We start from the raw sequence: 23551 nt of genomic DNA on the forward strand, positions 1-23551 counted from the left end.
TGTTCCTACCCCGGAAAGCTTCCCAAGAGCGCGGGAGTGGCGGGGAGGGGGGTACCTTGGGGTTCTGTCCACACAGTCCAGCATTTGGTAACAAGTAGGTCACCTTTGATTATTCACTGCTAAAGGGAAGAGGAAGCAGTGGTGGAAGGCAGCCTGTTGAGGTTATGGAAATTGACTTGCGAGGGGAAGGCAAGGATGGCTGATCTGAGAACCAGGAATCCTTGCTGGAGGGGTTGTGTCTTCCCCGCTGTGAGTCAGCTCAGAGTCTCCGTGCGTTTATGTCGTGGTCAGAGGGAAGAGGGACAGCGAAGAAACTGCAAAGGTGGTGGCTGAAATGCAGGCTAGTGAGGTCAAGTACAGGACGGAAAGACGGATACCAAAGTCAGCTGAGTGAGGGCACGTGGCCGCTGTCACTACGGGATATTTACATTTTAGTGTATGGCTGCTTTGTTTTGTAGTCAGTAAGATGGATTGGGTCATTAGATGACAGCCCTCAACTGATAGACAATCAATTTCGTTATCACTGTGAAGGCCTTTCATTTTCCTTTAAAAAAAGATGATGTTACTCCAATGCAGGAGCATTGGGGAAATCATATAGTAAGATGTGATGACATTAATATTACCTCATATTTTGATTATTTTAAAAAGATTTTTATTTATTTTTATTGAAAGTTAGATACACAGAGAGGAGGAGAGACGGAGAGGAAGATCTTCCATCCAATGATTCACTCCCCAAGTGACCGTAACGGCTGCTGGTGAGCCAATCTGAAGCCAGGAGCCAGAAACTCTTCCTGTCTCCCACCCAGATGCAGGGTCCCAAGCCTTTGTGCCGTCCTTGACTGCTTTCCCAGGCCACAAGCAGGGAGCTGGATGGGAAGCTGGGCTGCCGGGATTAGAACCGGCGACCATATGGGATCCTGGCGCATTCAAGGCAAGAACTTTAGCGCTAGGCTAGGCTATCGTGCTGGGCCCTTATATATTTTATAATACAAACAGATTCTTTTAAGACTATGCTTTCAAAGGGAAAGTATCAAAGGCAATATATTTAGAGACACGTCATTAACTTTAATGTTGGAAGAAAGACTGCCAACCAAGAATTCTATATTGTTCAAAATGAATGAGAAATGAAGACCATTCTCTGATAAATGAGTAGATTTACCTGGAGGGAAGGTAAAGGAAGCCCTTCAGGCTGAAACGGAGGAACAGCGGGAAGGAAATCACATGAAGAAAAGGCTCTGAACAAAATACCATCTGCGTAAATGTAAGAGACAAGTTTTCATTTGTAACATTTTTGGCTTTTTGATTAAAAAAAAAAAAAGGAAAACGTTAACAATACAGTGGCTCTCCCTTACTCCCGCAGAATATATTCTAAGCCCTTCAGTAGATGCCTGAAACGCTAGAGATGAATTTTTTTGACACCTGCAGAAAAAACAAGGAAAAGAATGGATATCTCTGGGGGTAAAATTTCTGTGTATCATTGATATTAAAGCAGACTAGGCTCTGAATAAAATAAGATGTTAATTGTAAGTCCCAGGGTGACTACTAATAGCTAAAAATATACAAGAAAGTAGAATTCAAATGGAACACAAGACATTCAGGGGGCTGACATGGCTTAGCAGGTGAAGTTGCTGCCATCCTGTCAGTGCTGGCTTGAGCCAGTTAATGGACTGGGAAAAGCTACAGAAGGTGGCCCAGTAGTTGGGCCCCTGCTACACGCATAGGAGACTCAGATGATGTTCATGGCTTCAGGCTCTGGTCTAGCCCAGTTCTGGCTGTTGGGCCATTTAGGCAGTGAATCGGCAGATAGTAGATCCCTCTTTCTCTGTCTCTGTGATTCTGACTTTCAAATAAACAAATAAATATTAAAAACAATGAAATTCAAAAGAATGCAGTAATGGATAAATACAGGAATCAAGAAAGCTACAATGGAATGTTATGTGTTAAATAATCAAAAAGCCGAGACTGGCAAATGGAGTTTATAACAATAATCCAAATTTACGTCTTCTACAAGAAAAACACTCTGTATTCTGAAAGTAGCAAACTAAAAGGGTAAGGGACCTGTGCTATGGTATGTAGCAGGTGAAAGCCACGAAGAGAAGGGTGCCTGTTCAAGTCCCCACTGCTCTACTTCCAATCCAGCTCCCTGTTAACACACCTGGGAAGGCAGCAGAGGATAGTCCAGGTGGCTAACCCCAGAAACCAGGCAAGAGACCCAGAAGAGGTTCCTGGTTCCTGGCTTTGCACTGGCCCAGCTAGAGCCTTTGAAATCGGTTGGAGAATCGGTCAATAGATGGACAATCTTTCTATCTCTTCCTCTCTCTGCAATTCTGCTTTTCAATAAAATGAATAAATCTTAAAAAAAAAAAAAGTCGACCCGGCATGGTAGTTAGCAGCTAAAGTGTTTGCCTTGCATGCCCCAGGACCCCATATGTATACTCCAGTTCTAATCCTGGCAACCACGCTTCCCATCCAGCTCCCTGCTTGTGGCCTAAGAAAGCAGCTGAGGACGGCCCAAAAGCCTTGGGACCCTGTGCCTGTGTGGGACACCCAGAAGCAGCTCTTGGATCCTGTCTTCGGATCAGATCGGCTCAGCTCCAGCCACTGCGGCCGCCTGGAGGGTGAATCAATGCATGGAAGATCTCTGTCTCTCCTCCTCTCTGTATATCTGACTTTCCAATAAAAATAAATCTTTCTTAACATAGTAAACGCATGAGAAAAAACGTGAACAGTAAGCAGATATTTATGTGTAGCTAGAATATGTAAATGTATGTGTTTATGTATAGGCACTTGTCTAAGCATAACATAATGTATAGTGCACACACACATATACATTCAATATGGTTATGTTTATGTAGAGCAAAACATAATGTGTAAATACCCATATGCATAAGTGCACCTGTATATGTCTATAGCACATAAGCATACACATAATAAATAAGATTTCTAAATAGCATAGAGAGCAACTATGCCATACCAAGGCAGATAGTACATGGCTACCGTAATAATAGACAAAATCAACTCTCAGGCAAAATGGTTACTAGAAGAAAAAAAGTGAATTTCTAAGGATGAGATTGCTAACCTATCAAGAAGCCACAACAATTAGAAACACATATTACACCTAAAAATAGCTCGCCAGTGAAGCAACAACTGATGAAATCGAAGGGAGGAAGACAATTCAACAGAGGTAATTGAAGACTTCAACATTCCAATGTTGATATGGAAAGAACTAGAAAGGCACACGGAAACAAGACATATCCCACGGTATCTAACAGGTGTCTGCAGAACACTTCGCTCATACATTCTCTCCTCAGTTACATGTGGAGTAGGTTCCTAAGAAGGGATTTCTTCTATGAATGAACATATGTTACACCATAAAGCAGGCTTTCATGAATGTCAAAGGATTTAATCCACACCACATACATTTTCTGGCCAAAACCGAGTAACATTTGAAATTGGTAAGAGAAGGAGTTTGTAAGAAATACTTGGAAACGAAGCAATCATTACCGAATGATCAATGGATCAGACAAAATCCAAAGGGAAATTAGCAAATACTCTGAGACGAAGAAAAGCAAAATAAAACATTTCTAGGATTCAGCTACCAAAGTGCTGAATTAGAAACTTAGCTGTAATTGCTTAGGATAAAAAAGGAGAAAAAAATCTGGATTCAAGAATCTAAAGCTCAAGTAGAAAATGAGAAGTAATTGGGCCTAGCGCCTTGGCCTAGAGGCTAAAGTTCGCACCTTGAACGTGCCAGGATCCCACATAGGCCCCGGCTCTAATCCTGGCAGCTCCACTTCCTATTCAGCTCCCTGCTTGTGTCTTGGGAAAGCAGTCGAGGATGGCCCAAAGCCTTGGGACCTGCACCCACGTGGGAGACCTGGAAGAAGCTCCTGGCTCCTGGCTTCAGATCGGAGTAGCACCGGCCATTGTGGTCACCTGGGGAGTAGTGACTCATTGGACGGATGATCTTCCGCTCTGTCTCTCCTCCTCTCTGTATATTTGATTTTGCAATACAAATAAATAAATCTTTAATAACAGAAAAAGAATATGAAAAATAAAGAACAAAGAAATGAGAAGAAAATACTGAAGAGAAAGAATAAAATGGAGACTATAAAAACAATATTTTTAAAAAAAGTCCAAAGTACCTGCTTTGAAAAGATACAGAAACCAACAAAAGACAAAAGAAAACAAAACAAAAACCTTAAGAAACTAACATGCTGGCTAAAGGAGAAAGAGAGAGGATGCAAATTATTAACACTGGGAAAGAAAGAGGGGGCATTGTTACAGAACAAAAAAATTTATAAGGGAATGGTGAGTACAATTCAGAAATAGACAAATTCTTGGAAAGACACAAACTAGCCAAAGTGACTCAAGTGTTCAGTGTTGTGGTGCAGTGGGTTAAGCTGCTGTCTGTAATACCAGCACCCCATTGAGCAACGGTTTGAGCCCCAGATGTTCCACTTCAATCCAGCTGTTTGCTGATGTTCTTGGGAAAGCAGGTGACCCAACTGGTTGGTATTCTGCTACCCATGGAGAATCACTAGGATGGACTTCCGGGCTTCTGGTTTTTCCTGACTTGCTCTCTCTCTCTTTCTCTTTATTTTTCAAATAATTATTTTTTTAAATAACCGACTAGAAGGAAATTTAAAAAATTGAATAGAACTGACTAAAAGGAAATTAAAAATTTTGAATAGAACCATAAGAAAACTAATTGAATTAGTAAATTTGAATTTTTCCCTCAAAGAAAAGTTTAGGGCTTGATGGCTTCATGGGCAAATTTTATTAAAAATTTAAAGTAAAAATGCAAACTCTTTTAGAAAGCTGGATGGAAGAAAAGACCTCTTACTTTACTGTGACACAGAAAGCAAAGACATCACAGAGAAAAATAAACTACAGGCCAACATTTTGTGTGACTCTATATTCAATAACCACCACTGAGTACAGTGTTGGCTACTGAGTTTTATTATTATTATTTTTTATTATTTTGTCAGAGTTTTCTTCTGTTACTGTGTCCTATTTCTTTTTAAATTATAAATGAATGCAGCATTTTGCTAAATGCTTTTTCTGTCCCAACATAATGCAGCATATTATCTTGACTGCTTTTCCTGTGTTGAACCTATGCATTTAGAGTCTTTTTTAAAACTAACTTTTTTTATTTGAAAGGCTGAATTACAGAGAGAGGTGGAGAGACACAGAGAGATTTTTCTCCCTGTGGGTTCACTCCCCAAATCATTGCAACGGCCCTGAGCTGGGTACCCTTGACGTCACGAGCCAGGAAACCCATCTGTGTCTCACACGTGGTTGACAGGGCTGCAAGTGTTTGGGTCAGCTTCTGCTGCTCTCCCAGGTGCATTAGAGGGGAGGTAGATCAAAAGTGGGCATCCTGGCCTTTAGCTAGTGCCCATATGGGTATCACGGAAGGCTTAACCAGCTGAACCACAAATGCCAGTATCACACATAAGTTTTAAATCTGAAGATTGATAGTGAAGCACGAACCCATGCAGTATTTATTGCACGTTGCACCATGATGTCAGCTCACAGGTTCCTTTAGTATCTGTAGTAATGAGATCTTAAACAGTAGGAAAAATAGCACAGTTTCAACATGCTTTATTCAACCCAACATATAATTGATACGATTTCTATTAACTCAGCAGAGTTTAAAATCAGATTTTGTGACATGAAATTTTCCTAACTTTTCAAACTTAATCTTTGAAGTACAGTGTGCATTTTAACAACATGTCTCAGGTTGAGCTAGTCACAGTTAAAGTGCTTAAATAGACACACACGGCTAGGATTACAGCACACTTTTATAGTTTTGTGCTTCTTGCATTTACAATAATACAACTTTTGCACACATAAAATCACATTATGTTCTGCTTAGATTCATGTCACTGTGTTATTTGTGCAAGGGGAGACTGAGGGATTATCATATAAGTAATGATTATCTCATTGCTTGTTCAGTATTTGGGCCTACTAACAGCCTGTTGCCTACTTCTAATCCGATTCTTGAGCCAAAAGTTAGATTTCTAACACTGTTGACTTGGTACACAAGGTTGTGGTCACTCATTTACAGGTACTATATTTTCTTTTAATAGAAACATTTTAATCACAGTCCTATCAAGGCACATAGTAGGAAGTTTCTTACTCCTGTCCCCTGGCTTCCCAGGTCCCTGGATGACCAATGTACTGTCATTAATGTTTGTTTCTTGTCCATTGTCCCAGATAACGGAACTGAAACTCAACAATCTCCACGTTCCTGGGTCCCTCCCAAGGTCCTGCTCAAGACTTTATGCACTGTGTTCACAAAGAAAGGCCTTTTTGCAAACTTTGTAAAAACTAAGGCTGTTTCAACAGTCACAAGTTATGACTTTTCCTTTTCAACTTTCCCTCCATTACAGTTTTTTTTTTCATGTGAGTAATAATAGAGTGACTGTCTCCATTTTTTTTTCTTATCCCACAATGGACATGTTTACTTTGGGTTTGAAAGGATATGTTTATGTGGCTGATAGTCATGTTCAAGTTCCATTCCATTACTGGTGGTTGTTACATAGGAATAGATTCTAGAATATTCCTGCCATCCTGTGTTGGGTCACACTTTTTGACACAGAAGCAGGGAGCCAGAGATGCTGTCACTTCATGGATCTATTGGAATTTATGCAATACTGGAAGGACTCAGAGGAGAAGGAAATTTTGAGATGGACTGAATTAAAAACACTTGGTGGAAAACTCTTATAAACATCAAACGTGTAACATTGCAAGTGGAGTATTTGGTTATCATTGATATTTACTCAAAAATAAAGTTCTCTCCTGACATGAATACGCTCAGTAACACACTATGCACAATTATGAACATACCGTGAGTTTTTCCTAATGGGAATGTTGCACAGTGACAGTTCCAGAAAAGTCAATCAGAGTAGCAAGTCACTGAATGCATTCCAGTGCATCTAACTCAGTCTACCCCGACAAGGCCTTTTGCTTTCTGAGGAAACGGCATTCAAAATCATTTCTAATGCAGACAATGATGAGCTGTGTGTGAGAGGAAAGATGGAATAATTCATCATCTCCATATGAGATATTATGAATTATTCTTATGCAAAGAGGCAGAGAAAGTGAACATCCAAAAAGTTGGAAAAATTCTGAGTCATAAATTAATAAGAAGAGGATTTTTTCCCTAGTTTTGTGTTGCTTGAGAAATCTCATGTATGTCAATTATATGATGAAATAATTTATGTTTTCATGTTTTTTTAAAAAATACATTCTCAGGGAACGGACATGATACGATGACAGTGTTACTTTAGGGGCCCACCTCCTGTATGACAGCACTTGAACTGGAGTCCCGCTCTGCATCTGATTCCGGCTTCCTGCTGATGTTACATGAGAGATGTTCCTGAGATGTTCCTGAGAGTTACATGAGAGATACAGACTGAGAGCTGGACTCCTGGCTTTGGCCTGGCACAGCCACGGTCATTGTGGAAATCTGGGAAATGAACCAGAGGGTGGAAGGTTTCTCTTCTCCTTTCCCTCTGTCTGTATACCTTTCAAAATGAAAGTAAATAAAAAAGTACGTATTTTTGTCTGAATGAAACTCTTGACTGCTGATTACAATATTTAGGCAAACATACACTTTTCCCATTGACTTTTTAAAAAAAGATTTTATTTATATTGGAAACTCAGATTTACTGAGAACAAGAGAGATAGAAGATCTTCTATCAGCAAGTTCACTCCCCAAGTGGCTGCAACAGCCAGAGCTGAGTCTATCTGAAGCCAGGAGCCAGGAGCCTCCACTGGGTCTCCCATGCGGGTGCAAGGTCCCAAGGCCTTGGGCCGTCCTCTACTGCCTTCGCAGGCCATGAGCATGGAGCTGGATGGGAAGCGGAGCAGCCGGGATTAGAACTGGTGACCATCTGGGGTCCTGGCACACACAAAGCAAGGATTTAGCCAGTAGGCCATCAGGCTAGGCCCGCCATTGTCTGTTTTTTCTCTTGGTTTTCAATCATTTTGTTCTATTGTGAGGAATGCCTAGAATGACTTATTTGAATATCAGAGGTCATATTTGAACATTTCTGCAGGTGTTGACAAGTTACATTTTTCCTAAGGTTAAATCTGCTAGCAGATACCATCTTACATTGGGATTTGCCAACGCTTTTTCTAAGGAGCCAGGTAGTAAGCATTTTAGGTTTTGCAGGCAAAGAGGAAATGGAAGATATTATATTTATATATAGCATGAGAAAATAGATTTTAATTTAAAAAGTCAAATGTAAAATATAATTGTGGGGGTCTTTTGGTGATTCAGGTCTAATAACAATAGAATTTTTTCAGGGATGTTATTTTGTTTAACTGGCATTCTTATTTTCTATTAATTATCATCAAAATCAACTGCAAATGTGTATCTGTTAATATAGATCTATACTGAAATTTTATGTATTTCATCTTTGGAAATGTCTTTTCACACAGGCAGGTACTGCCAAATATCGATAGCCGAGTATACACATGAAGAATATTCATTGCTTAGAAGATGTTTATAGAATTCCATCAGAGTATCGTCTTATAGCTTGAAGTCAGAGACTATATCCATCTAAAATTAGCATGTTAACATAGATCTTCCTTCTTATTAAATCTTATTTAATAAGGAAAGGCACAAGGCATCTTGACATTATTTGTTACTTAAGCAGTAATACATGCTGTCAGATTACCTCATCATAACATAAAGACCACATATAATATCTGCTTTACCTTGCATTTATTAATTGAATTAAGAAATATTTAAATCTGCAGTAAAAAGTTTCACAAAGGAATAAAGACCTCAGTTCTATGACCTAATCTTTAACTTAAAACAACTAAAAAAAGATGAGAAAACTAAATCCAGTGCAAGCAAAAGAGGGAAATGAAATTATGAAATTATGTCACAAAATAATAAAAAGAATAAATTTTTAAAAAGAGTAAAGAAGAGAAAAAGAAAAAAAACCACAGAGCCAAAATAAAAGATGATTTTAAAAGTACATTAAAATTAATCAAGTATTAGGTAGCTTGACTGAGAAAATAGATAAGGATACAAATTACTAAAAATCTGGAACAAAAGAGGGAACATTACTATTGACCCTGACCAAATTGTTAAACATTTATAAATAATGTTCTTGATATGTCAATATTATTATTCAAAAATTATAAAAGGTTTGATGAAATGAAAAATATTTTAGAAAGACCAATTCTAAGAATTGTCTCAGAAAACCTGAATATCTGCATAGTGGGAAGAGAAATTGTGTTAGTGACTTAAAAAATTCCTACAAAGAAAAACATGAATCCAGATGGCTTCATTGGTGGGTTACTTTAAACATTTTTTAAATAAGATAAAATATCAGCTTCTCATAAACCATTAAGAAAAGAGAGGAGGATCTTTAAATTCATTTTTAAAAGACTGGTATTTCCCTGGTAATAAAGCTGGATAGAGACATCACAAAAAGAAAAGGCTAGCAAGTATCATAAGCACACCTGTGTGTGCAAAAACAATTTGCAGAATATCAGAAACAAAATTCAGAAACACATGAGGAGGATTATAGCCTATGGGCAAAGGGGCTGTGTTTTCGGGACTAGAATGACTGAACACTTAAGAATGAGCTAATGTAGTATGCTGAATTAGTAGAATAATAAGAAACAAAAATCATGTGAACATCTCTACAGAGGCAGGAAAGTCGTGTGAATAAATTCCAACACCAACTCATAAATGAAGATTCTTAATAAACCAGGGATAAAAGGAAAGTGTCTCACTATGATAAGGGCATTTATGACAACCTTAGAGTTAAAATGTTACTCAAAAGTGATGGAAAACTTGTCCCGTCAGATCAGGGGAATGGGGCTGATGTGCTACAGAGAGCTGAACTGTTGGCACTGGCTGCATTCCAACTGCTGTTAATGCACACCCAGAGAGGCAACAAATCCTAGCTCCAGCACTTGGGCCCTAGCCACCCACGCGAGAGACCCAGAGGGAATGACAGGCTCCCAGCTCTGGTTTGACTCAGCTTCCACTATTATACTGTTTGGGCAGTGAATTGGTGGATGAAAGATTTCTTTCTCATTGTAATTCTTCCTCTCTTTGATACCCTTGCTTTTCAGATAAATAAAATAAATATTTAGAAAAAAAGCAGCAGGAAAGCCAGTAAATCACTCTCATTGCTTTCATCCAATATTATGATGGGAATTCTAAACAATACAGTATTATACACACACATATGTATGTGTATAGATACACATATTTACATCTATATACTAACAATGAAAAATTTGAAACAGAAATTGAGGTAGAATTGCATTTGCAGTGTCATCATAGTAATAAAATATTTGGAAAAATTAGTTCTTAAAAACCCTGTATCTTACACATTAAAAAGTAATAAAAAATTTTTGAGACAAATTAAAGATCTGAAATAAATTGAGAGATGTTATATGTGGAATAGAACACTCATTGTCAAGATGATCTATCTCTTCAATTTGAACTATAGATTCAACCAATTTTTTTCGTTAGATTTGTTTATTTTTAATTGGTAAGGCAGACTTACAGAGAAGAGAGACTGAGCAAACATCTTCGATCCACTGGTTCATGCCTCAAATGGCCACAATGACCAAAGCTGAATTGATCTGAACGCAGAGCCCCAAGTACGTGGGTGCAGAGTCCCAAGGCTTTTGGGCAATCCTCTGATTTCCTAGGCCATCAGCGGGAAGCTGGATGGGAAGTAGAACAGCCAGGACATGAACCGATGCCCATATGGGATGCTGGAGGCTTAGCCTGTTGACCCACTGCTCCGGCCTCTGAATCAATCCTTCATAAAATCACGGCGTTTTATAGAAACTGACAATCTAATCTTAACATTTATATAAAAGGTACAAAATACTATGTAATTAATAAAAAAATGAACAAATACATTTTTAAAAAAGCACCAAGGTGGAGGAATCCACCATGGGGGCAGGGTATGGGGAGGGGTTGGGGGAATCCCAGAACCTATGAAACAGTGTCACATAATGCAATGTAATTAATAAAGATAAATAAATAAATAAACTAAAAAAAACCAAAATACCTAGGGCAGCAGTGCAATTTTTATTGAGTGTAAAAAGGATTTATAGAATGTAACTTCATACACACACATATATATGGTATTATAACCTAAAATAGTAAAGAATTCTATGAAATACAGAAATAAATCTTGATGTTCATGAAAGTAGCGAAGAGTTCAGATATGACACCAACAACACCATCATAAGAGGAAATCAGACACAAAGACGTATGCTTCAGATGACAATATTTGAGAACAGAGCGATAATCGACACATTGATAGAAATATTTGCAAATCATATATCTGTAAAGAAATCTTATAACTCAAGGAGACAGACGACCCAAATGAACATTGACTAAAGACTAGAATATTTTACTAAAGTAGGCCTATGAATGGCTAATAAGAGCAGAAGCGTTCAATATTAGTCATTAGTGAAATGGAAATTAAAACCACAGTAAGATGCTGATACACACCTATTAGGAATGGCTGTAAGTGAAAAAGGCAAAAAAAGAAAAAAGATGTGAAGAATTTGACAATGATGTGGAGAGTCTAGAATTTTTACACATTGCTGACAACGATGTGAAATGGTAGAATCAACTTTGGAAAACTGTCGAGCATTTCTTTAAATTTGCTGTGAGATCACTTATTTCACTCGTAGGAGTCTGGTCAAGAGAAACAAAAATGCAAGCACACACCACCAATGTTCACATCAGTTGCACTTATTATAGCTTCAAGCAGAAAATAGCCCAATGACCAATCGAAAAACAAACGAATAAACAGTCTGAGATTTGTCCATACAAATGGAATAGTCTTCAATATTGAAAAAATAAAAGACTGGTATTTGCTGTAGCATGAGTAAACCTCAAAAACATCATTGTAAATGAAAGTTACATGCAAAAGGCTATATACATTGTGGGATGGACAGGAAGTTGATCATTATTTGCCTAGGTCTAGTTGTGGGATTGATTGAAAATGACCTGGAAGGAGAAAGTGGATTCTGGTAATCTTTCAATTCTATAAATTTATTAAAATTCATTGACCTATATAAATAATGCTGTGTAAATTTCATGGCGCATAAAATACATTCTAATGATCCTATAATAAATATTTCCTCACACAACAACACATGTAGGTATAGATAATTCTGGCCTGGTCAACAATTCAATGATGATGCCAGGATTTGACTTTTCTCTTTCCAAGCTTCCATCTTTTAGGTTGTCAACAAATTGAGGCATCACCTTTACACTTTCCCATGAGCACTGACGCGCTTTGACTGACATCCTATTGGACAGATCCATTCAGCAGGGATGTCCCAACTTAATCACCAGGGGATCTGTCCAAGGGTGATTTGTCTTTCTAGCTCTCTTCAAGAAAGTAAGGAAGAAAAGATTGGGAACATGCGCAGCAATCCTGCAAGGAACGATCAATCTTAAATAATAGGTGTCGTTACATGGAAGAACACCAAACTGCGCATGTAAATTTATGGAGGAAAATTCAATCATTCTAAAGATGCAAAATTAGGTTTCTTCTTACAACACTATAGCTCTCCTTCGCCATTGAAGTTTACTCCCCATAGAAAAGTACAGATTAGTCTTCACAATGATGGAAGAGTCTCAAGACAAATATTAGAAGAGTTGCAACTCTCATTCTTAAAATACTTCTTAGTTAAAAAGCAAATTTAGACAGCTGATCAAAATAGTTGGCAGAAGGACAGGAAAAAGAAATAAATGCCGCTTTGTTTTAACATACTAAACCCAAACTGGCCTTTAATATCTCTCTAGAATCTTCTATGAGAAAAGATTTGCTGCAGGTGTCAAGTGTTACAGGCATTCTTTTGTTTTTGTTCTAACTGCTCACCACTCTCATTTCCCGCTTCCAATTAAGGAGGTTTTCTTTCCCTTTAGAGTCTGTCAACATTATTCAACCCCAAGTTCACTGATGCACTTGTTGGTCACTTAAAATTGGCCATATGGATTCATTTATACCACTGAAACTGGATGGAAGTGCTACAAAATAAGGTGTTTTTTTTTTTTCCTGGACAGTAAAGAACTACAAGCTTTCAACAATTTTTGGAGTTGACCGAATTACACAAAAGAAACAGATTCCTTCCTTCCTGTACTCAACATGAACTCCCCAAATGGGTCTGTTTATTGTTTATTTTCTCCTGACTTAATGCTACCACTGCCACCATCCACCATTAAAGGACAAAATCAAGCAGCCAGTAGCAACAAGCTGTTCATGTATTGAAATTAGTGATCTGCTGATGGGCCTGACGGTGCTTAAAATAAATTCAGGGCAGAATAGTTCCATGTTAGAGATGCGTGGAAATCTTCAGGCAGGAAAGCTTTCAGTTGCATCAGAGAAGCTGGCTTGTGTAGGACAAAGTACAGTCCTACATGCAGAAAGCATGGCAACTGGAGCAGAATATGTGTCTCCAGCTCTAGTTCCTAGCGCCTAGCAGTTGAGGGATTTTATTCCCCAACTATTACCCCCTCCCCCCAAAAAATTACTGCCAGATTGCACTGCTGTCCAGTATCCCAGATGGTAGCAGCCATCCTTAGTGCTGGGTGCCCTTGAACGATGTGCCAAGGATAAAAGTATGAAAGAGTGAAAAGGAGTTCTGTTCACCCCCATGCGGTGAGGATGAGGTTGAGTGCAAGGATGCAATCCGCTTCAGGCATGCAGTTGTATAAACTCTAAGGTCATCATCTTTTTCCAGCCTGGAATTTGAGGAGGTAGCTCTAATAAAGATGTCTATACCATGCCCAGTGAGGTAGAAAACCTCTGGGCCAACTCTTAATCTTCCTAAAGTTATTAAAAGACTCTTGTTCTTGGCAGAATTAGTCAAATGCGTAAGACTGCATATAGGTGATATCCTATGAGGTTTTTAAACATCAAAATCACATGTAAATTAGCAATTCATGTGATTAAAAAAATACATGTTTAGAATCCCTGAGTTGGCCTTCAAGATCATCTATCTGATCTTCTTCCACTTCATCTGGCAAGAGATGAGTTTGGTCTCTGCTTGAACGTCACCAGTGGGCAGGAATTTGAGGCCTGACAGGATAATCCATTTTACTTAGAATCTGCTGAAATCTGTCTCTATGGAACTTCCACACTTTGGTCTTAGTTTGGGTCTTGAAGAATCTTCCGTGAGCTGACTTGCTGCCTCCCTGCCACCAATCTCCTGCGCTCCATCAATCCAAGTTTCTCCCACACTGGTTCTGATGACGCAGCTCCTGCAGGCCTTTCTGCATCACTCCTGCCCTTCTCTGGATATTCTGAAGTTGTTAGGCACAGAACATGCAAAACGGGTTGGCAGTGCTTTGTCCAGGGACTCGGGCTGTGTTGGCATCGTCTGTGGTTGCCAGACAGTGTTGTTAGCTCACTTGGAGGGGCAGCCAGCTGAAAACCCCATCTCATCAAATGAGATCTTATTCAGTCAGCTTTCTCTTACTTCTATTTTTTTTTTAAAGATTTATTTTACCTTTTATTTTTTTATTGGGAAGGCATATATACAGAGAGAAGGAGAGACAAAGATCTTCTGTCCACTGGTTCACTCCCCAAGTGGCTGCAACCACCAGAGCTAAGCTGATCCGAAACCAGGAACCAGGAGCTTCTTTTTGATCTCCCTCACAGGTCTGGGTCCCAAAGCTTTGGATCATCCTTAATGCTTTTCTAGGCCTCAAGCAGGGAGTTAATTGGGAAGTGGAGCTGCCGGGCCAATATAGGATGCAAGGTGGGATTTAGCCACTAGACTGTCATGCTCGGCCCTCGTTTCATACTGTGTCATTGGACTTTTTTTTTTAAAGTTTCACTCCCAAGTGACCACAATGGCTGGAGCTGCACCGATCTGAAACCAGGAGCCAGGAGCTTCTTCCGGGTCTCCCACACAGATGCGGGGTCCCAAGGCTTTGGGCCATCCTTGACTGCTTTTCCAGGGCACAAGTAGGGAACTGGATAGGAAGCAGGGATGCTGGGGTTAGAACCGGGGCCCATATGGGATCCTGGTGCGTTCAAGGTGAGAACTTAAGCCACTAGGCCACTGCACGGGCTCTGAAGTTGAAAAAAAATCCGATGAAGGACTTTACATCTATCCCAAAGGATTTTCATTCTTATAAATTTCATTCAGTATTTCCAAATGCCAATAAACCTTTGGGGGCTATTTTATCATCCAAACACTTAACTTTTCTCTGCATCTTTATATTATTTTAATATTTATAAAATAATATTTTTCTTATAAAAATCACAGGCAAATGTTTTAAAATTAGACCAAAAAATGATGCCCTGTAGTATTTCATAAGAGACCTATGTTTTTGGTGAATTTGAATTTTTGGTGAATCTGGATTCATTCGTAACATTGATAACTCCATCTTACTGTCCACGTATCAGGACATAACTAGCGAGCATTTTTTTAAAACATATTTTTATTGCATTTCATTTTTTTTTAATTAATTACATTGCATTATGTGATACATTTTTTTATGCACTGGGATTCCCCCCCGCCCCTCCCCACACCCTCCCCCCACGGCAGATTGCTCCACCTTATTGCATTTCCATAGTTCAAATTCAGTTGACATTCTTTCATTGGAGGTATTTACCAAGCATAAAGTCCAGCATCTTATTGTCCTGGTAAGTTCAATGGTTTGTTGGTGAGACCATCTCTGGTCTGAAGGTAGAGTCGGCAGAGTATCATCCCAATCAATTAAAAGCCCCAACATAATATTTCCAACCATTTACAACATTGTGGCATTAATTGACATGGTATTGATTAACCAACATGTTAATAGGAAAATGCAGGTTCTCAGCCACAACCTGTGACTTCCTCATAGACATTTCCATTTTGGTTTATATTCAACCGTGTTCTATACACCTTAAAATGGCTTAGATTGCTATTCAGCTATCTCATGCCTATTTTAATTTTAGTGTTTAGCGGTTTATAGCATTGAAGCATGTTTTGAGCGAGCATTTTGTTACTTAATCCATGGCGGGCTCTCTTGTTCAAGTAGAACATGAGTTCTCATTGTTAGAGCGTGTAAAATACAGAAGTAAAAGAAGGCTCAGTGCTGCCCTTGACGCCCCTCCCCCAGCCCTGGGCCCTTGCCTGGAGGAAACCACTGGGAAATTGACATTTATTCTCCTGGATGCTTTCTTCCATGCTTATGTAATAATATGCCCTAATTTATTTCTCTAAAAATGTAGATTGGATAGCGTTCTATATTATCTCACTTAATAAAATACCTTAGGATCTTTTGTGACAGTGTGCACTCTCTTTAATGGCTTCAAAATAGCGCTCAATTTACTTTACCGTTCCTCCATTGAAGGACGTTTAGGTTATTGCCAAATGTTTGCTTTTATAAACAGTGCTGCTATAAATATCCTTTTAGATACATCTTGAGGCAAATGAAAAATAATTCATGCAGTAATGCTAGAAATAGAATTGCTACATTAAAAGGCATGCATATTTAAAAATCCTAAGGAATATGTCTTCAATGTGTGTTCTCTTTCAGGAGTGGGTGACATGATGCCCAGCTCTGCGAAGTGTGACCCCATGAGGCCCTGACATGCAGGTTCCATCCAGCCCCACTGAGTCACTCTGCCATTTAACAGGAATTCCGGATGACTCACAGGTGCATTAAAGCTCACCAAGCATGCTCTCTGTATATTTCTTTGCTAAAACAAGATGTTACCAGTCTCACGTTTTTCTATTTTCTTTATCTTCAAAGTACTTATTTAATATTATCCTCTTGAGTTTTTCCCCTCTGAGGTCTCTGCCAAATGTGGGCTGATAATTTACAGGAGCCATTCTTTGTGAATATGAAGATAGTATTTTTCTTTCTCCTACTATGGTTTTCATTCTTCAAAGTTCCTTTGAGCTACTGGAAGAGTATGTGACAAATTTATATACCAATATTCTCTGTTCTCTGGGATGTAATTTATCATGGATATTTAAACTCTTGATTTTCCTCCCTGGGCTTTACCTGTCGGCAAGTTCCACAGACCATGTCCCAGAAACACAAGAGCCACCTTAGATGAACTCCTGCTCCAGGGATCCTTGAAACAGTGGTCAAGAGACCCCCACTTTAATGTTGCTGATTGCTCCTTTAGATAAGTTTGGTCCTCTGTCTACTACCTCCCATCATATTTCATCTCTGGGGGAAGGAAGGCAGAGCTGTGCTAACTGGAGTGTTGCTGGGCTATTGGCCAACACGACCCTGTATGACAAATGTTGACCTTCGTGTTGCTAATGAGTGTCTAATGTGTGTCTACTGTTGCCAGATACTGTGCTTGCCACTCATTGCTTCATTGAATCCTCAAAGCAGCCCTTTACAATAGATTTCATTTCTGGTCATCTTTCCAAAATGGGAACTTGCGGGCTGAGTGATACTGTGTGGTAAATAATTAAATACCTGATCGTGCCTGGTGGAGTCTAATGTGGCTCTATCTGACCAGCCTTACGGGGACAGTAGAAGTACTAGCAAGGTGAGAAGGGTCAGGACTACAGATTTCATGCAGTGCATCCCTTTGCCATTAATAAAGAGTACCACAGAAAGTGTTGATTTTTTTTACAGAGGTCATAAATATAAGCTAAAAGAAAATTGCTTTATCTATAAACAGAATTGGCATTTTGGGTTCTACTTGTTCCAATGAATTGGCAGCTGGGTTCTACTTGTTCCAACGAATTCTGTTTCCTAGAGAACTTAAGGATCAGAGTAGACACTAATTCCTGGATTTCCTAGAAGGAAGACAAATTAAACCCAGGATTTTAAAACCTTCTTAAAAGGCATTGTGCTGGGGTCAAGGGTGCTATGGCTCATCTTTGGACCGAACACACCTTCATGATTCTCCTTCAGTTGGTTCTTTCTACACTGGTAGCAATAAGTTCTAAAAGAATAATTTTGAGTTGTCGTAAAATTATATCTTTATACATTGCTGCTCTTCAGTATGTTCCTCGACTCAGATAGTACAGGAACAACACAGATGTTTCCCTTATTTAAAAACATACTTACTGCCATTGTAAATGAAATCTCATAAGGAAATCAAATTTAATTAAAAAAATACAACCTTCTTTTTCAGTACTTTGGCGGTGGTGGTATATAGCTTTAGTTTAAAGGACCTTGATGACATTGATTAAGCAATTGTGACATGCATTTAAGATGCCTAGAAGCTAGAGAGTCTCTCAAATATCTACTCTGTCTCGAGCACTCAGTTATGCCCCTCACAAGCACACTTTCCAGATGAACATTAACCTCACCTGCTTTAGACACTTCGAATTACAAAGAAGACAAGGAGGAATGCCATGGTCCTTGGGAGACAGAATCCTGAGTTTTATGCACGTTTAGAATGAGTAAGGAGTAGCAAGTTTATACTCATTCCAATGATAATGAAAGCAGGCCATGAAATAAATTTATAGATTGATGCAAAACTGGTTACTTTTGCAGAGAGACAATTGTCTCTTCACAAGATAGAAGTTATATGCAGCTCTATTGACAAACTAATCTCATCTGGCGTATCTTATCTACAACCTGCAGAGCGGTAAACCAGCTCAGCGGCAACAATAAAGGCACACTCCACCTAACCAGGTGACCTAGAGGGGTGTACTGCCAGCAGAATGCAGATGTTCATTGAAGGCACCCAGCAATCTTTGGTCTATTTTAAAATCTTGCACATTTTTCCCCCTTCCATAGATGATAACAGCTGACACCACTTTTCCAAATTACCCTTGAGATTGTCTCAAGTTGTTAAATTGTATTTCTGAACTAGATACAGCATTTGAAACAGAGCAGTGGTATATATTTGTTACTTGAGATGGCAAAGGCTCATCTTTGATTTGCTGGGGCAGAAGAATAAATGGCTCCTGGGAGCTTCGTTTCCCTTGGCATATGCATCCTATGCAGTGTGATGACAGTAGAGAGGCAATGGCACATAGAGAGAGTATCAGGTGGACATGAACTCCCAGTGGGCCTGACCTCTGGGGTTGTCAAATGTCACATCGAAGAGCATTACAAAGATTATGGAAAAGTTCTGGAAATGTGTGTGTAAATCCTTCTGAAGATCAAGTTTTTAAAGCAGATTTTCAAAATAGTTTGTGTCTTCCAGAGAAGCCATGCATTTTCTGACATTTTCGCCTTTTGAGTGTGTGACTCAAGAGTTGCAAATACATTGCATGAACTCCTCCTTTTGGTTTATAATCTAACGTTTTAAAAAAGTTTGTGTATTTATAGATTTGAATGGCAAAGAGATAGAACCAGAGAGAACGAGGAAATGAGAGGGAGAGCATCCACCTCCTGGCTCACCTCCCAAATGCCCACAACAGCCCGGGCTGTGCCAGGTGGATGCGGGGAGACAGGAAGTCTAGGATTATCCTCAGGTGGATGATAGTGATGTAATTACTTGAATCCTCATTTGATGTCCCCCAGCATGTGCATTAGCAGAAAGCAGGAATGGGGAACAAATTCAGGACCCAAATTCTGGTTCCCTAGTACAGTCTGCAGTCACCCATACTGTGGTTTAACAGCTACACCCAATGTTCCCCACCCCCTGGCCATTTTTCTTTCTTTCTTTTTTTGATAGTCTTACATAGTTGATTAGGGCACAAAGGGTCAAGGGCTACAGGAAAGTGGGTAAAACCATTGTTTCCACACTAATATTATCATTTTCCCTGTATCTGGGGTCAAGCAAAGGGAGAATCCCCACCCAGCCTCCCACCCATCCCAGGTCCCCGATGTGGGGCATACTCCGAGGGTCCTGCTCAAGCGCTTTTGATACTTCAACAGTTCTGAATTGCTGCCGATCTTGCCGTTCCAATCACGATGAAACCTATTCAGAATCCACTGGCTGACACAGTCTCTTCATGGTTGGGGTTCAGTTCAGTTGGAGGAATCTCTAAAGAAACTTCGTGTGGGGTGATCCCAGACCTGATTCTTGTGTATGCCTGCCCCTGGCCAGTTTTTAATCTTGAAGTTCAAGTTCCCTTTTTGCCATCAATAAAACAGTAAAGGAATGGTGCAGATGCGCTCTCATGCTCTGACTGAATTTGCTTCTCTCTAAGTGATTTGCATTTGTAGACTTGGCAAAATCTGCCAACATTTATGTGACCAGTAAAGAGAAAATTTCGGCTGCACCAAAAACCAGAGGTGAGGTGGACACCATGTTCTGATTAGCAATGCATGTAGTATAAGGAGCTGGCAGTTATGTTTTCCATTCACATCCTGGGAATGAAAGAACAGGACTTGTCAAGCTTAAGAATCAAGACATGATGTTCTCCTTCGGTCTCTTGAGATTCAATGAGTATTACTGTTGGCATCCTACAATGTCATCCTTAAAAACACAAAAACTGACACCCAAGAACCAACTTGCATTTGAGAGAAAGAACTGGATTCATCTTGGCTTTTGAGAGCAACAAAAGTATTCCTCTTTTGAGAAACTACAATGGTATCTCTGACAAAAAGATTTCTGGAGACAAATGCTTCACAAGGCTTGGGTTAGATGGTGTTTATGCTTCACTTAAAACCATGAACCCCAATTAAACTGTGCCGAATTGTGTTAGTGTCTGCACTTCTGTGGGATTCAGAAGCCGAAGTGCTTGCAGCTGTCCCCTGCACCTCCTCCATGCACTTGGCTGAGGTGACTTCACATTTGCTGGGGAATTTATTCCACCTGCAGGAGGACTCCGTCTGTACCTTTCACAAAGCTTTGCAGCGGTTGACCACATGGACATGGCAGAGTAGAATGAGCGTGGCTCTCTTGATCCATTTTGTCATCTGTTTTTCTCTTCCCTCTCAGTGTTTTCATATGCTAATGCTGCCTACTAAAAGCTTCTTTTATTCCTTATGCCTAGCAGCTGATCTACTTCAGGAATAGACAATTGTGTCGCAGCAATGGAGAGAAATCCAAACCCACCAGAGGTTGGCATGGAGTCATGAGCCAGAGCAGCTTGTGTTAGAATTCCAGCTGCCTTTTACTGGCCACGTGACCAGGGACAAGGGACTTCATTCGTCTATTTTCAATGTCCTCATCTGTAAAAGCCCACCAACCTCAGTGGGTTGTTTCAGAGACTTAAACGAGCTTACCTTGAGGATTTAGCATACAGCTTGGTATTTAGCATGTGTCATATAAATATATTCTGCATGAATGAATTAAACTCAAGCAATTGCTTTTTATTATAAAACCTAGGGGAAAAAAAAACCTAAATGGACATCAATAGAAAGCTGATTAAATCAAACATGGTCCATTCACCCAGGAGTATAAAAGGCAAGTATTAAAAAGAATACCGCAAGTTCCTTTGCCCAATACAGGAAAATCTCCAAGAAAAGAATTCCCTCCCATATACATGTATGGAAAGGAAAAGGAAACCTCAAAGAAATGCGGAGGCTATTATCTGCAGTGGTTTCTGAGAGGCACAGAGAGACAGGGATTTAACAGTGTTTTTGTTTTTAAATATACACCCTTTTGTCCTATTAGAAACTTTAATTCAGTTTCATTAATGACTTTTTTTGATAAAAACCCAATTAATGATGATGTTGGGGGAAGAGGATAATCAAGAAAGATGAAGGCCAGGTCCCTCATTTTGTCACCTCAAAGAATAAGACAAATGCAAGAGATCCACAGGTGCTTTGGTGGGATGTGGTGCAAGAAAACCGGCGTCAGTGTTTTCTTCCCGAACTGCAAGCTGGTCCGGAAGTCGTCAACTCTCACTCTCGTCTCCAAGCCATGACCTTGGGCTTCAGCACTCGGGAACTCACCACAACGAAGGCACACTGTATTCGGTAAAGGTAAGAAGGTATATGCTTTGTCCTATCTGTTCCCTTTCAAAGCTTTTGGTTTCTTTGCTTTCATTTTATTTGAAAAGGAGAAAGGAGAGAGACTCTGTAGTCCAAACGCCTCTGACAATAACCAGGACTGCGCCATCCTGAAGCCAAGAACTAGGAACTCACTCCAGGTCTCCTGTGTGGAAGCAGGCACCCAAGGACTGGAGCCTTTTAGGGCATACGTTCATAGGGAATTTTTTTTAAAGATTTTTTATTATTATTGGAAAGCCAGGATATACAGAGAGGAGGAGAGACAGAGAGGAAGATCTTCCATCCAATGTTTCACTCCCCAAGTGAGCCGCAACGGGCCGGTGCATGCCAATCCAATGCCCGGAACCTGGAACCTCTTCCGGGTCTCCCACACGGGTGTAGGGTCCCAAAGCTTTGGGCCATCCTCGACTTTCCCAGGCCACAAGCAGGGAGCTGGATGGGAAGTGGAGCTGCCGGGATTAGAACCGGCGCCCATGTGGGATCCCGGTGCGTTCAAGGGGAGGACTTTAGCCGCTAGGCCACGCCGCCGGGCCCTGTTCATAGGGAATTGTCATCGCCGGTGGAGCCAGAACTAAGACTTAGGAACTTGAATATCAGATGTGAGCACCTCAAGCCGCCTCTTGACTGTGATACCATGGACCCCAATCCCTTTGTTAAAGTTTGAGGGGGGTTGGGTCTGTGGTGATGGGTAGAAATAGAGCAATGGCACTGGAAAGTGGGTTGCAAAAAGGAGAATACAGCAGCCAGGGATTTTTAAAAAAGGGATGGTATGGTTGCCATAACCACAGCAGGTGTGAGCTTTGGAGATGCTATTCCGCAGTGAAAGGAGACACAGCTGTGGCTGGAGTGAAGTCTGGGTCCTGGCTTGCCACTGTTCCACGCCCAAGCTGAAAGTCAGTCCTTGTCTGCAAATTAAAGATGATAATATTTGCAGGTACGATAGACACACACACACACACACACACACACACACACACACACACACACACACACACACACACACACACACACAGAGTTTTGATACATATGCCCCACAGCCCAGAACAGCACTTGGTATATAACTGGTGCTCAGTACAACTTGGGGTAATGCTAATTGACTAGGATGTAAGTGGTAGCCATTATGTCTTAATTCTCTCCTGCTTCCCAGAAGTCATTTGATAGTAGGTGAATTTTCTCAGGAAGATGGAATAGGGGCTAGAGTCAATCGTTAACAGTTGCTTCAAGGACTTGTACTTTTCTCTACTGAACATTTTTGTCATTTGTTGGTCAAAAGTATAAATGACTTGGTTCCTCAAGAATTTGCATAATATTAAGCTGAAACAAGGATCGTACTACAGCAAATGAAAAGGAAATTTTGATTGATCAACCCGAGGAAGATAAATAAATGATCTAAGATCTAGCACGATAAGTTTAAGGCCTTGAATTTGAGTTTCCAAAATTGTAAAGCATGGGCCATAGTAACATGGTAGAGGAGAATTTAAATCAGATGGTGATGTCTTCAAATGTATCAATTTTGAAAACTGTGCCCTGCAGGTTCATTTATATAGGAAGGCACAGTCCACAGTATCAGGCATCCACTGGAGGTTTTTGGAGTAGACAAGGACAGCTGTCTTGCTGTGTCCACTTAAAGTAGGGCGTAGTCTCAACGTATTATGTCGTTTCTAGAAGAATGCATTCTATGCTCACAGTCTGGATTGTAAAACAATG

Source organism: Ochotona princeps, chromosome 1, assembly GCF_030435755.1.
Source record: "Ochotona princeps isolate mOchPri1 chromosome 1, mOchPri1.hap1, whole genome shotgun sequence".
Classification (NCBI taxonomy): domain Eukaryota; kingdom Metazoa; phylum Chordata; class Mammalia; order Lagomorpha; family Ochotonidae; genus Ochotona; species Ochotona princeps.